We start from the raw sequence: 14,076 nt of genomic DNA, 5'->3' as shown, positions 1-14,076 counted from the left end.
AACTCTTTGGAAGATCAGGAAAGATAGCTGAGATGAATTTTCCATTGTTTCTATGGTTATTTACTGTTTGGGTGAAAGACATAAGGTCAGTAGTAGTACTGTGGGAAGATCTAAAACCATGTTGGGTTGTAGTAAGTAGATTATTAGAGTTAAGGTGGTCATGATTTGTGTATGGATGCACCTTTCAAGGATTTTGGAGAGGGAAAATAATATAGCTACTGGCCAGTAATTGGTAAGTTCTTTGGAGTTGACCCCTTTATGTAGTGGAGTAATGTATGAGATTTTTCCAGAGCTGGGGGACTAAGTTTTCCTTAATCGAGCGGTTTATAAGAATTGCTACTGGATATGCAATAGCCTCGGCAACAATTATTAAGTATTCGGCAGGTAGTTTATCAGCTTAGGGGGTTGTTGGCTTTAGCTTACTAAGTAGATTTTCAGTTGTGAGAGTAGGAACAGGTTGTAGTGTTCCATAGTGTTATTTGGTGACTTATTGCTGTGGACTGACTTTGAGAGTTAGCCAGGGCTAGGATGGATTCTGTAAAATATTTGTTGAATTGACTTGCTATATTGGTTGAGCTATCAGTAGTTACAGGGTAGGGGGTGCCAGTTTTTCCTGGTTGTAATACTTTGTTGATGGCTGTCCAAAACCTCTTAGGATTGTTTTGGTGTCTAATTTGTGTGTTATGATAATAGTTTATTTTGTCCTGTTTGATCACTTTTTGTCAAATTTCTAAGTTCTAAGTATTTTTGTTTAGCAGCAGGGGTATTTATTTTTTGCCAGTTTGACCAGGCTTTGTCTCTGTTTTGTAGTTGGGATCTAGTCTCTTTAGTTAACCAGGGGGCATAGTTGGCTTTAATTTTGATGGTTCTGGGGGGTACATGATTGTTTAGAATTTCATGGAAGGTGGAATTAATGTATGAAACAGACTCATCTAGGTTTAAAGTTTTTAAGGGGAAGCCAGTTGCATCTTTTCAGTGCTATTATAAAGTTACTGGAGTTGATTTTTTTTTGTTGTGAATTTCATGGTATATGGTGGGTTTGGCTACATTGGTTTGATGTCTGGTTAGGAAGGTTGGTGAGTGATCACTTAGGCTATATAATAAGCAGCCTGATCGACTAATTTGATCAGGTCTGTTAGTTAACATCTAGTCAAGAATTGACTGTCTCTTAGATTTTTTTTATCGACTCTGGTTGGAAACTGGATTAGTTGGGTAAAACCATGAAGATTAATAAAGTTAGTGGGGTTACTGGAGTTACAAGTTAGATAGTCAATATTAAAATCACCAATTAGAATAGTTTATTGGAGGAGAGAGTTAGAGGCCCAATGCAGCAGATTTTCTAAGAAGTCTATGTTATCACCCAGTGGAATGTAGCAGCCAATTATGTTGATTTTTTTTTGTTATTAACGGGTAGTTTGGAGAGCATAATTTCTGCTGTTACTAATGTTGGTAGTGGCAGATCCTGATTTTTCTAAATTTAAGTGTTTTTTGAATAAGATAGCAATGCCACCACCTTTTTAGATATTTGATCTTTATGCAAGAGGATACAGCCAGGGGAATTATTTTGCTGTTTGATATTTCAGGTTTTAGCCAGGTTTCTGTGAGCAGGGCTATGTCGGGTGAGTGTAGAGAAGGATTAACATGTAGGTCTAGGATTTTGTTTTTAATGCTTCTAATATTAATGTTTAGTATTAGGAGGTCATTGGCTTTTTTCTCTAGTTGAGGACAGGTGTATCCTATATTTAGTGTGGATGTGTGGATTGTGGGCTTGGATGGGCCAGGATTAGGGTGTATGTCTCCAGAAAGTGCTAGTTTAGAGGTAGTTTGCACTATAAGGTTAATCAGTCTAATGTACAATAATTGGTGTTTTATGGGTGGTTTATTACTTTTGTGTATAGCTAGGGGGGTAATGGGATGTGTTTGTTGAGATCTGTTTGGAAGATAGAGGGGAGTATGTGTAGGTTTACAGGTGAAGATGTAGTAGGATTAATGCTGGTAGTGGCACAATCAGGTAGTGTTGGAGGTGTAGTGCGGGAGTAAGGGGTAATCTGTGCAACTAGAGTAAGGGTTACAATGATGGTTGTGTGGATAAGGTACATGTTGAGGTTGCTGCTGATGTGGACCTTTGGTGTGTGTAGATAATGTGAAATTATATGAGATGTTAGTAATGGTCTAGGTAAGTGATTCAAGTGGGTTTATTAACTAGGTTGGTATGGTGGAAGTGGGGGGTAGGATAAATTGTCTGTTGTGGTAGGTAAAGTTGTATTGTTAGCCAGATAGGAGTGAAAAGTGAAATGCTATGGTATTCTGGAGATGAGTAGTTAATTGGGAGTGGCTAAGAATTGGAAAATTAGGTGTGTGTTTGATTTGGCAATGGGAGCTGGTGGGCATGGTCTGTAAGTATAAATGTAATGAAAGTGGGTGGGTAGGAATGGGGGTAGAGTAGGGGAGCGGAATGTGCCAGAGCAAAGTGAGGGTGAATGGAGCGGGATTGCACCTGGCCTCAGTGAGCTGTATCTAAGAAAAAAAATCTGTGAGCACAGGACTCCAGCAAGTTTGTACCAGTTTTTTGGTCTTAAATAATGTACAGACCTGCATGTTTATTAAATTATGCCACAGTAATTAAATTTTAAACCTTTAAGTTACACATAATTGAAGAATTAACAGTTATTGTATAGTTGGGAAGCATGGTATTTGAACCCACCACCACTGACTAAAGTCTAATTTGTATTTATTTATTTGCAGTTTGATAACTGGGAAAGTACATTGGGCCAAGATGAGCCCTTTTTCAATGGAGGCTTGGGGAGAAATTTTAGGTTTGGTATTCTTGGTTTGTGCTACAGACTAATGCAAATATACTTTCTTTTACAGTTGATATATGCATGCCCAGTTTGATACAACTGCATAAAATATCAAAAAAGCTATATTTAACTTTTAATGCTACAATAATACTACTTTTCTGCAGCATAAATACCATATGCCTCCCTCATCCTCACCAATCTAATGGCATGGGTCCTAACATTGCACTGTCTCTCCATGGAAGCTGTGGAAAAAACAGAACAGAACAGAATACCATTATGAATACCAGTCTTGCCTATAGTCAGCTTTTAAGCCTCACAAGTACTCTCTGTAGTTGATACTTACACATGTTTGAGATGTTCTCCATCCTATATTCCTTGGTCCAAGCATCGAGGGTACCCCTCTTCCTCCTCTGGAGGGTGATGTAATGCTGCCTATATTGTTCCCCAGTCCAAGGATACCAGTGGCACTAGTCACAGCCTGGCCAAACTATCCCATGCCTCTGACCTATACTGGGACCCAGAATAGTCCCCCAGCAGCAACCTGGCACTGTGATGTTTCACTAGGAGTCCAACAAAAATCTTGGACTCCATCCCTGAACCCTAAATTTCACACCCTTTCTATGAATGTCTGCATGTATATCATGGATTAAGAGCAATGATGAATGATAGTTTCCCATCAGTTCCAGTTATTACATTTACTGGGAATGTGCACACTGTTTGAAAATGTTGTGCACCATGCACCATCACGCAAACACTGTGTGTGATGATAAGCTGTATGCAGCACTGTCAAGCAATGAAATGTCAAGGTTATTTGATGTACAGGCAGATGCGTATGTATGTTTGACAAATGTGAAGGTCATGGCAGTCCTGAGAGCAGAAATATCCTTACAGGAACATGGTACACAGTATACCCACAGTCATACATTTGGTAATAAATGTGATAATACATTGATAAATAAATAAAAAAAATGACACAATATTAGTGTCTCAGCCCTCATACATATAATTAATATTAGCTATACTATGTCAAGTGTTATAAGAGAGAGTGACTATAATGGGAAGTGGAACAACAGTAAAAGTGCATGGAATATGGTGTACTGGAAACACAGAACCATGTGCATGATAGCTGAGAAGTGAAATAACAGTTGTTCATGTTTCAGTACATTGCTATAAAATGCAATGACACTATAGTAAAACAAAGGTTGCACACGCTGTACTAGAACCCAGGACCATCTGTATTCTAACCCTACACTTATACCTGCTGCCATAGTAAATAGTATTGATTGAATGCATCTGGTTTCTATTTTTGGCTGTCTACTTTCTGTGTGGCTTACTTAGCCAGTAAATAAAGGAAGACATACTTGAAATGAGAAAAAGAAGTCTATGACATACACAGTCCACACAAGATATTTCTACATAGGTCTGGATTTCAACTCTCACTCCAATGCACCTTTAGAAAACAGGACAGGTGCCTTACCCCTCTTTGCCACACAAACAGCTATGCAGCAGGGAATTGAAGTCATTCTTCACACAACAAACTGCAACAGAATGTACACTGACATCAAACCATAAACTGTTATTTGTTTCTTCACATTCATATTGTGGCCTTAATGTGTGGAAGGCATTCTAGCCTTTCATGACTGGAGTACTCTTGGTGGCCCTAAACCATGTCTCTGTGACTGCACAGACATCAACATCTTCCCAAATAAGTAGTGCCTCAGATCAATGTAGTTTCTGATATACACTGCTAGCATTAAGCAGCATAACCCCAAGTTTGTATTTTGGGGATATTTTTACATCAGGAAGTTTGTTCTTATGACATTGCCTAAAAAAGCCACTATGGGGGAGGCAAGTACATTGGCCAGTAACCGAGAGGCAAGAGGTGACAGATGAAGACCATCCCTGGCAAAGCAGCACGGTCTGTTGACCATATCATCCCAAGCTAACAAATACTGGGTCCCCCTGGATTGACACCATTACCTAAGCCAATTGTTGAAGTCAATAATTATTTTGTTGATGTCCCAGCACAGGCCCTTGTGGTATTCCACTTTTGAGTGGGCTATTGGTGGAGGTGCAGTCCCAACTTTGAGAGTGTGTATTCTGTTGGTGAGCCAGTTGCCTATCCAGCTAGTACTGTATGGCTTAATTCCAAGATGGGACATTTTCATTATGAGACATGAATAGGGGATACTGACAATGGTCTTGGATAACTAAACATAGGTGGTATGTCCTGTTATCTGTCATCCAGGTCTTCAGGGTCAGTATCAAAGAAGTCCACGAGATTCAATAGGCAAGATCTATCCATGACAAACACAACATGGGTCAGCTCTGGGGTGCTGAAGATCAACTATGTCCCTGTGGATAAGGTCCATGCTGATCCTTTCCCTGGCCTTGCAGATAAGGCTTGTTAGGCTTATGGGTCAAAAGTTGTAGTTCTGCATTGTACCAGATTGATGCGCATTGCATATGACACAACATTATTTCCCAACATGGATTTCTCATGGATTTCCCAACATTTAATCCCAACATGGATTTCGTCCTCACCACAGCACCACCACTGCCCTCCTCTCCTTCCCTCATATCATTACAGAGACTCTAGACAACAATAAACTCATTTCCTGTCTCTTCCTAGATCTCTCCAAAGCCTTTGATACTGTCTCTCATCCTCTACTACTATCTAAACTCGCAAATCTCCACCAATCCCCCTCCGCACTTGCCTGGTTTAATAGTTACCTATCTGGCAGGGAACAATGGCTCTCATCCTCCTCACCTTTCCTTCCCATCTCCACACCCTTTTGTTTAACATCTTCACCAATGACCTTTACACCTCATGCAAAAAATCCTAACTTATTCAGTATGCCGACAACTCCACACTTATATCTATCTCAAATACCATTCCTGAACTACACTCCCTGACCCAACAAGCCCTAATATCCACTGAACAATGGCTCTTTCACAACCTAGTGATCCTAAATCCCAAAAAGACCAAACTCCTACTTTTCCTTCCCCATTCTCTTTCTCATCACAAAATCTCCTTTTGTATTAAATCTTCTAACAATACAACTATCCAACCTAACAACCACACAAAACTCCTAGGGGTCGTTATCAATGACGGACTAAAGTTCAACCTCCACATACTCCAATGTATAAAAAATACAAACCAGAAACTAGGTCTGCTATATCGGAACAAAAAATTCCTAACCCATGAATCTAGACTTACCCTGGGCCAGGCACTCCTCCTCCCCTCCCTCTTATACGCTGCCCCAGTTCTTACCAATATCCAGGCCTCCACTCTAAACAAACTCTAACAGATTTACCATAAAATAGCCAGATTCATTACTAACTCCCCATATAGCTCACACCACTGCATTTCTTTAAACTCTCTTCAATGGCTTGAACTTCCCCAATTTCTGCTATCTTATCAATTACATATGCTACACTCTATTCTTTATAAACCCTTCGTCTGTCAATCTCTCTCTTCCTTAGTCTCCATCTACATCCCATCGCAGACCCTCCATACTTCTAACCAACAATTACTTGATATCTACCACCCAAAAAGGTCAGTAGACAAACTACTCTACAAACACTCCCTTGCCCATGCTTGGAACAAACTTCCCCTTGACTTCCGTTCAGTCTCCAACACCTCACACTTTAAAAATTAACTAAAAGCTTATTTTCTCAATTCCAGAACCTGCCCTTTCCATGACCCCACCTAGTTTTCCTTCCCTTTATGTACCCTCAAAAGGACCATACTTAGTACCTCATTACACCTCTCTCTCCAATGTGTCTACTATGCATTTGCATAATTTTATACAAACAAAAAAGTTTTATTGCTGACCTATTGAACTATATCAATGTAAAATGATGTTACTTGCTTCTTTTTAATGCAACTTTAACTTTATGCATGTAACCTAACATATGTGAATCTTTTTGCTATAACTGGTATTATATCAATTTTGTTTGTGTCTTTCGGCGTTTCCCGGTTAGGGGTCGTCACAGCGGAACTCCGGTCTGCTAATGTTTGGTAGTGAATTTTTACGTACCGGGTTACCAGCCCTGACGCACAACCTTCAATGAAGGCACGCCCCATTCACGTATGCCTCCACACAGAAGATGCTCTAGCTGAGAATCGAACGGGACAACGTCTTACTGTGAGGCAACAATGCTACCGCAGCACCACCACCACAGTATTATATCAATATTGTTTAAAATTGTACTTGTTTAAAAATGTACTACTGGAGCTTTTCTCCTTGGGTCTCCACTGAAAATGGGCCACAAGCCCAGTTGGACAAACCTGGTTAACAAATGTCAATAAATAAATAAACAAATAAATAAATTTGATATTACTTTCTGTAGTGTAGGTGATATATGTGTGGGAAAAGTACTGAGACACCAGTGTTGCAGTGCTTGGGGGTGGGAATACATGGCTGTATTGTAAATGTGTGACATACTGTGAGATAAGGCCTTCATTTATTTAATTTTTCCACATGTAATGTCATATCATGCACAAGAAATGGATTATAAACAGCAGTAATAGTTAATAATATGTAGCTTTCCATTGCATAAACATTAGCAAAGCGTATAGATATGCAATATACACTTGTTTGAACACTACTTAGCAGAGCGCAAATGTGAGCCACATTGCTAAAGTCTGACAGTTACTACTGTGTCTATGAAACACATCTGCTACTTAAATGACTCTGTGGCAGCAAGTGTTAATGCACTGATACTTTCCTTTTTGGCCCAGATGATACTGGGTTCAAATCCATTTTTCTTTCTTTTTAGTTTCCAGTGTTTGTGCGCTTTACTGCTCAGTGCAAACATGGGAAATGGAGGAAAATGAATGTCAGGTTTGGTTGTGTTTTTGTGGTGTACATGAAGTGCAGCATTGTCAAACTGGAGCCCAGGAGCAGACAGGACCCAGACAGCCAAAAATAGAAATCGGATGCATTCAATTAATACTAGTGGGCATTGCACAAACCGACTAATCAAAGCTGCACAATGGTTAACAGCGAGACCTTAAGAATGAATAGTAAAATAGGCAGTATTATGTAACTAATCCTGTGGCAGCAGGTGTAAGTATAGGGCTGTAGTACAGATGGTCCTAGGTTCTAGTACAGGGTGTGGAACCTTTATTTTACTGTTGTGACATTGCAGTTTATAGCAATGAACTTCAACACAGACAAGTGTTTTCTTAATCTTGTTTTGGCAACAGGTGTAAATGTTGAACTGCCATACACATGGTCCTGGGTTCAAATGAAGCATATTCCATACACTTTTACTGTTGTTCCACTTCCCATTATAGTCACTCTCACTTATAACACTTGACATAGTGTAGCTGATATTAATTATATACATGAGGGCTGAAGCACCAATATTGTGTCAGTTATTTCTTTATTTATCTATGGGTTATCACATTTATTTTCAAATGTATGACTGTAGGTCTACTATGTACTATGTTCCAATAAGTATATTCCAGCTTTCTGGACTGTCATGGCCTTCACATTTGACTAACACACTTACACAAGTGCCTTTACATTAAATAACCCTGAAATCGCATTGCTTGCCACTGTTGTGCACTGCTTACCATTGAACATCCTGGAGCACCATATTTGCACGATGGTGCATTGTGCACAACATTTTCAAACAGTGTGCACATTCCCAAAAAATGTAATAACTGGAATTGGTGGGAAAGCATCAGTCTCCATTTCTCTTGATCCATGATAGACATATGTTGATACTTGCACAAGGCTACATATCCATTTTGTACAGGCCTCCCAACCTCTTCTTTCCCACATGGCCTGCTGATGTCATCTACTACAAGTTCACCTGCACTCTTGTTTAAATCAGACTTGTGGCACTTGTGTAATGTTCTGTAGTCTGTGCACTTAGGTAGGGGTTCTATTTTCACTGCAGGCAAGTGTCTCTCTGTGTGTGAGCTGCTGCTTGACATTACAGTAAGCATTTTACACAAGCATGTGGGACATTGTTATCTTCTCCTCAATAGCCACTGCTGATGCTATCAGCTATAAAGTGTTGTCTGACACACTTCAAGTTGGACTTGAGCTGTGGCTTTTGCATAAATTACTGTCATATGTAGTTTATGTACTTAGATAGGTATGGGTTCTGTTCTCACTGCAGTCGACTTGGTGTGTGTGTGTGTGTGTGTGTGTGTGTGTGTGTGTGTGTGTGTGTGAGAGAGAGAGAGAGCTGTTGCTTGACATTATAGGAAGCATTTTACATCATCATTTAGGACGCTTATCTTCATCTCAAGAGAAATTGCTGATGTCATCAGATATAAAGTGTTTTCTGACACACTCCAAGTCATACTTGAGCAGTGGCACTTGCATAATATACTGTGTTCTGTAGTTTGTGTACCTTAGATCGGTAGGGGTTCTATTCTCATTGCAGTCAAGTGTATGTGTGACCTGTTGATTGGCATTACAGAGAGCATTTTACACCAGCACGTGAGACACTGTTATCATCTCCTGAACAAACATTGCTGATGTCATCAGCTATATCACATTTTTAGATTGCAGTACTCCCACAAGGGCAGGGTCAGGCAGAAGTCACTTCATCCTATACAATAAAGTTTACAGTGACATGGCTTTCAATCTATCCACATACATCATGGCATGGTGTGTAGGTCCTTTGTTATCTTGTTAAAGCCCTGTGGTCTCTCCAGCTGCTACATATGTCTGGTGAGGTACATGTAAAAAAGAGTATTATATTCTATTAGTGCTGTAATGAGGTTTGACTACAGTGCTGTCATACAATCCTAATATATCAATATGATGGCATGACTTAGGATGTGCACAACATAGGCTTTTAATAGGAGTGTGGACAGTTGATAGTCAAAGTTCAGATTACTATCTAAATGTTTTCCCAGTGCTTGCATCACTGGGTTTCTGTATAGCAGAACTATTGTCAATGGTGTGATAAACATGGAACTTCACTTTTCAGATGGACAACATTACAAACACACATTTCTGCATTTATTTGTAGATCAGGTGTCTTTTTCATCATTCAGTATTGTGTATTAGCTCATCCTGTACTATCTTACCACCATTGGTGGACTCATTGATTGCACACAATATGCAAGAATCAGCAAACCTGATAAGGCAAAGGCGATATACTTTAGCCTGAACTGTTGAGAAATGCAATTCAAAAAGTGAAGGGTCAAGCACAGATTCATGGGGTTTGCCAGTAGTGACAGCTCTACTGGTACAGGTTGATTCACCAACTTTCACATGATGCATTCTGCCAGTGAGTCATTTGTTTATGCATCAACTGATGTAAGGTTTAATCCTCAGCTTGGGTTTTTTCTCAATGGTACTTACATGTGTGATTCTGTCAAAACCCTAGGCCAGATCACAAGAGGAAGCATTCACTGTCTTACATGCATCCAGGCCTATCACAAGCAATCAATGTGCTGTGACAAAATCACAGATTATGTATGGCATGACTCAGCACATGCACCTTCCTGATATGGTTGAATATAGCAATAACCCATGCCTGGGTGTGGGTAATGCTGGATTTACCCACGGTTGGCGTGGTTTGGTCCCGAGGGCAAAGCCCGAGGGACCAAACAAAGCTAACCATGGGTAAATACAGCATTACCCACACCCAGAAGTGGGTTATTGCTATTATACCATGACATTATTTAAGAAAAGAAACTATTACTTTTCTTAAATAATGGCATAGTATAATGCCTGTTTACTGCCCTTCCGCAGATGTCTGGCATCCGCGGCAGTTCTGATGTACTGTGCGCCTGCGCAGTACATCAGAGCTGTGGGCAAAAGCAACGGAGAAAGCAAGATCTCCGTTGCTTTTTTTTTACTGTTTTCGCTATGTTAAATGGGTTTAACATAGCAAGACAGTTTTAAAATAAGCAACGGAGATGTCCGTTGCTTATTTTAAAACTGTCTCGCTATGTTAAACCCATTTAACATAGCGAAAACAGTAAAAAAAGCAACGGAGATCTTGCTTTCTCCGTTGCTTTTTTTTTAAAACCTGTCTCGCTATGTTAAATGGGCTTAGCATAGCGAGACAGCTTTAAAATAAGCAACGGAGATCTCCATTGCTTATTTTAAAGCTGTCCCGCTATGTTAACCCCATTTAACATAGTGAGATAGTGTTTTAAAAGTAGAGTTATACTAATGGAAAAAAGTCCGGGCGACCGGACCTTTTTCCATTAGTATAACTCAATTTACAATGTGCACGCTGGCCAATCAACGCGCACATTTTGGGGGGGTCATGGTATAATATACAGTTCAACACACCTTCCACATGGGCTATATTCCCATACAAGGATGAACATCAACATGCACCCACCCGAGTTGGGGGACAGTACCTGATGCATGCATGTATAGTGGCATCCTGACTCTCCCCAACTGTGAGGTAGACCAACATGTCATCATGGACCTCCTATACATGGACACTAGTAATATTCCAAGTGTGTGCAACAGATCTGTGTGAGTTGTTATTACTTCATCAGCTCTGTTACATCTGACAGATGTCCTCAAAACTTTCTTCAATGGTATACATGATGACAACAGTATCATTGTGTGGAAATTAAACGGTCAAGGCATTTGACAAAAATCCGATGAGGCATTCAATCAACACTGTCATACGTGGCCATAAACAGCTATATCACCAAAAGGGTAGACCAGTGTATGACATACGTGGTCTCTCACTATGTTGAAATGTGTGACGTGACATATATCTAAGGTCCAGTGATCAGTCCAGTGATCAGGTCGGTACATCAGGGATGTATGCTAGGCCCTTTCCTGCCCATTAGTTCAATGATGGACATCACAGATAACATACAAATGCTGTGTCTAAACAGCTGCCTGAAGGACAACAGATTATGTGCAATCATTGACTCCAACTGTGATATTAGTATACTACAGACAGTCTCAACACATACATTGACAAGACACATGGAGAGATTTGTTGAATCAGGAAACAGGCCACCACCCAAGTATAATGTGGGCATCACACCCTATAATCAGGCCTATAGGTATGTGACCTGTGTCCTGGGGTAGAGGGTAACTGGCACATCTACCAGCATGTGGTCACAGTGCTGACTACTCCCTTGAATGTAACACAAGTACTGGGTATGTGAAGGACATTCACATCAAAAGCCATAATAACTTCAAGGTTCCCAGACTTCATCACACCAATAACTGTGTACAATGCAACTTTCTTCATGTACCTCCCTACACATTTTTCAGTGATGTGTAACTAAACTGTGCCACCTTTGTCATAGTGCGCTGTCACACAACTTATTGGCCATAACTAGGTATTCTTTCTGGGAAATATACATGACTGTCTGATGGTGCAGATCTACAATAGGTTCATAGGTGTTTACTAGGCTAATGACCACAAGGCACTTTTTAAGCCTAGCCATGCATCCCAAATCTCTGACAAGTTCTGATACCCTTGATAAGTGTAAGCAGGGGCTTGGGAGATTAAACATTTACAAGCAGGGGCCTGGGAGGTGAACCATTTACAGGTTGCCTGTGTCCATTAGAGACACAGGTGCCAAACCAGGGATGGATTTCCTGTTCCTCATCCAATTGTCCAAGTTGTACTTGAATTTGGTTAGGGAGGAACTCTGATTCACATGCATGGGGAGCCTGTTCCAGAGATGGGGTAGTCTCTGGGATACATACCTGTCTCTCCAGCAGGTTCTATTTATACTACAGGCAAGGTTTAAGCCTTTAGAATGGGTAATTCTGGTGCTGTTTGTTTTGTGGATATGCAGGAGGTTCATCAGAGTGGGGTCTGACAATGCCCTGTATATCAGGCATAGATCTCCCCCTCAAAAGCCTGTAGGAGACATAATACAGGGATAGGGCTTTGAGGTGGTCTGCATAAGATATTTTACTTATGCCCTGTATTCTTTTAGTGAGAAATTTCTGTGGCTGTTTCAATTGTTGGATATGCCTGGTTAGCTACATACCAAAGGGGGCATTGTATTCAATGATAGGTCTGATGAACATGGACTACAGTGGAACAATGAATTTCCTGGACCTAGATGCTATACCTTTGTTTATAAGTTGCATAACATAGAATGACCTTTTTCACTACTGTAGACACTTGATGGTCAAAGGCTATACTGTCTATGTGTGCCCATAACTACTGAGTCAACTCTAAGGGGTATGTTGTCAATATGATAGTTACCAGGGGTGGATGATTTCCTGATGGATACTATTATGCATTTGTTGTCATTTAGTTTTAGTCCATGGCTCTGACACTGGTTGTTTGTCTGTGTCAGCCCTTCCTGGTGAACATTTGTGTCAGTGTGGGATTCAGTGACAGCTCCCAATTAGCAATCATCTTCAAATGTAGTCAGCCAGAGACCATTGACATTGGCCTTGACTTTAAAGAAGTAAGTGCCAAAAAGGAGTGGTCCAAGGACAGATCCCTGATGGACTCTACTTGTGACTGACTTATTTGTAGAGTTGGACTCCCCAGTTCTAACTTTATGGGTCTTGTCTATGAGGCAGTTAGCTATCTACCGGGTGATATATATGGGTTTGTTCCTAACCTCTTGAGTTTGTCGACAATGCCAGAGTGGAATACTGTGTCAAATGCCTTGGCCAGGTGAAGGTAGGCAGTGTGAACCATTGTGCCCTCATCCATCGCTTTGGTGACTTTCTCAAAGAAGTCCACCAGGTTGAGTAGGCATGTCCTGCCCTTGACGAAACCAAACTGTGTTTGTCCAGTATCTGGAGGTTTAATATTAGCACTATTTATCATTTCCATGATAATTCTTTCCATGACTGTACATATGGGACTAGTGAGACTTATGGGTCTGTAGTTTCCAGGGTCTGTGGATGGGCCACCTTTGTGTAGAGGGATGACTGTTGCTGTTCTCCATTCATAAGGCATGAAGCCTGTTTGGAAGCTACAGTTAAATAGCAATTCATGAGGGCCTGATAGGGCACGTTTCATGCTGTTTAGATGGCATCCTGGGATATTGTCTGGACACATTGATGCAGTGTTCTTGGCCTTAGAGAGTTGTTACACCAGATGCATGTGTGCTACCTCTTCAACTTATGCACACACTGCATACATAGGTGTTTGACAATATTAATGGCATGTATATTATTCATGATGATGTGGATTATGCCATAGATATATACCATGCATACAAGGCAAGTAGCCTGTTTTGACTATACTGTCACATACAGGTATAGCAGTGTCCCTCCTAACACCTCCTGCAGACATTACAGTATCAGAATAGTGTATGTGGTTACCTTCATAG

Source organism: Protopterus annectens, chromosome 9.part0 (genome assembly GCF_019279795.1).
Source record: "Protopterus annectens isolate FY-2018-M chromosome 9.part0, PAN1.0, whole genome shotgun sequence".
NCBI lineage: Eukaryota > Metazoa > Chordata > Ceratodontiformes > Protopteridae > Protopterus > Protopterus annectens.
This window is presented reverse-complemented; position numbering follows the sequence as displayed.